We start from the raw sequence: 2,571 nt of genomic DNA on the forward strand, positions 1-2,571 counted from the left end.
CATCAGAAATAATTCTATATTAGCTGGTGAAAGTATTAGGTTCCCTAATGTGCCACTTTTCATCTCATCTATCTTTATTACAATTGTGATTGTACTTCAAATATAATCAGTTGTATTTTCATTGGCATTGTAACAGAAGCAGAATCAGATCAATTACTTCAGCAGCCCTCCTAATCTTTGTAAACTGCAGCTAAGCATACAGTGGGGAGGGGAGGTATGGGGAACTGTGCCTTTACAAGGCTCTGAGGTGACCTGGAGCAGAGTGATGCTGTTCAGAGCACAGAGCACAAGTGCCACCAGAGCCCTGAGGAAGCTTTATGTCTCCTGCATATCTGAGCCTGCCAAGCTTGTAGTCAAAGACAACTTTGGACAGATTTTACAAATATGGGATACCAAACAGCAAAATGGTTTGCTCAAGGGACAGTGTTGCCCTAGCAAAAAGCCCTGTGTGCTGTCTACTACTACCATCAGCTTTGCAGCTGGAAAGCTTCTGTTTAGAAAATCTCACTGAGGTTTACCACTGTTTTTAAAAATTGTGTCAGTATGTAAGCACTGCTAATATAAAGTGGAAAGGTTCAATCCAAATGAGATGTGACGTGAAGTAGATATTTTTTGAAATTTATTCTACTTCTGCTAAAACTACAACAGGTTTCAAGTCTCTCAATATTTTAGTGAAAATGAGCTGTATTTTCTTCAGAAAAAAAGGGATTCTGAGTGTTTTAAGAAAATATTAATTTATAGCTGTTTTTCAATTTGAACCAGATGTCTTTCTTCAAAGGGCTGGTTTACTGACTGAATATAAATTGCTTTTAAAGAGGAGGACATTGTTGATGCTTAAAATGCACTATAGGTTTTGCTGCAGGTATTTTCCCATTTTTTTATTTTTTTATTTTTTTTCGCTCATGGCTGCTTTGTCATTCCTTTCTATCAGTGGGTGGTCACTCTGTATTTAGCTACCAGGAGTCAAAGGCAATGGTCAAAAACTGGTTCACACCTGCAAACCAGGTAGTCATCCTTCCCTTTTGCAGATTATTTTCCTCCTCTTCTCCACCTTATTTTTCAGCCGTACTAAGCATGCCTGTTTAAAAGAGTAATGTATATTGGTTTTCAAGGTAAGTTCTTTAAAGAGAGAAAAAAAATTAGGATTCAATCAAAATAGTAATTTTCTTGATGAAGTAATGGCATCTGAGTAGAAATCATGTCCATGTAAGTGGTTGGATTTGCTGAAATGTTTATGATATTGGCTATCAGATGCAGGAGCTAGCTGAATTTTGTATAGAAGAAACATCCTACTTTTAAGCAAACTGGCTTATTTAAATGTAAAGAGGTCAGCCTACCAAGAGATGCCTAGAAGCTAAACACAGCTAAGGGTTGCTTAGTGTGCTTATGAAAATTAAGGCAGAGTGACTGTACATGTTATACTGCCAGAAGTTTCTATTGCTATAACCATTTCCCACTCTAGCTAGACATCATAGATGTGCTTCAATTGGCAGGAAATTGCATTACAACTATGACATACAAACCATTACCTGGTGTAAGCCACTCTCTTGTGTATGATCTCAGTTTCAAGCTGTGTAAGTTGTTACAGAAGGATTTGCCATTGCCTGGAGGCTAGAAAGTCTGAAACAACCAAAGGTTTAGATTAAGTATGGAGCATCCTTGTACCCAGTGGTTTGCAAAGTTATTTCATCTGACCTTCAGAAAACTGCCTCTAGCTGTTGAGATGATTGTCAGATCTGTTTTTTCCAACTCACTGGGGATTAGGCTTCTATCAAGTTCTCTGTTAAGGAGAGATTTTTGCTATCTTTCTGATCAGCTTAAATATTAATTATTTCCCTTTATTTACTCTTCTTAACGATAATTTACTTTGAATACACTGTATGCAAACTTACTTAACTGCTCAGGTTCAATCTTTAGCAAAGACTTAAAAAGCACGCTTTCTTAGTAACTCAGCTTTCTTATTTTTAGCTTAAGAACTTTGCTTACAAACTTTGTTGCTGCATTTTAAGAACTTTAAATTCTGATATCTGTTTGTAGATCTGTGACTTTGCCTAAGTGAGTTTTTTTTCCCCTCCTGTTCCTAGGCAATTTCTGTAGCTGTCAGCACATTACCAGGTACCTAGGCAAGTAGCTAGCATCTCAGACAGCTTCCTAATGAAAGACCCATAATAATCCTTCCATTTATGCATTAGATCATTGACTGATCTAGGACTCACCCTAGACCTGTAAGGTACACCAATCTTGTTTTAATCAGCTGGAGTTCCCAGAAATGAGTGTTTGCAGTGCTCAAGACCCCTCTAACATGGTGCACACTGCACCACTTTCTCCAAACATATAGCACAGTGTCCTAAGGTATTACATTTATGAATGCAGACTTCTGAGAAAAGGTATTACAATAAATACAACCTTTTAGCAAAAGGATGCTACCCGCTTACAATCAGGGAGCATATAGGAAGATGTACATGTAAAAGATAATTTCAGTCTTTTACTGAGCTGTGGATAAATACCAGGACTGTCTCCTAAAATAGAATTAAATTCAGCTTTAAAAGCATAACGGTACACCAGCATCAC

At 37.4% G+C, this 2,571-nt stretch overlaps 1 long non-coding RNA gene across 1 annotated transcript; it reads right to left on the bottom strand.

The window, feature by feature from the left end:
* Window positions 1–915: 915 nt before the first annotated feature.
* Window positions 916–1,774, bottom strand: LOC111940675 (uncharacterized). The gene is made up of 3 exons (XR_002869601.2): window positions 1,696–1,774; window positions 1,530–1,620; window positions 916–1,078 (listed from the first exon to the last, which is right to left on the bottom strand). It is a non-coding gene; the product is annotated as an uncharacterized LOC111940675 (long non-coding RNA).
* Window positions 1,775–2,571: the final 797 nt, after the last annotated feature.

The sequence above is a fragment of the Cyanistes caeruleus genome, chromosome Z (genome assembly GCF_971803275.1).
Source record: "Cyanistes caeruleus chromosome Z, bCyaCae1.hap1.1, whole genome shotgun sequence".
In the NCBI taxonomy this organism is placed as follows: domain Eukaryota; kingdom Metazoa; phylum Chordata; class Aves; order Passeriformes; family Paridae; genus Cyanistes; species Cyanistes caeruleus.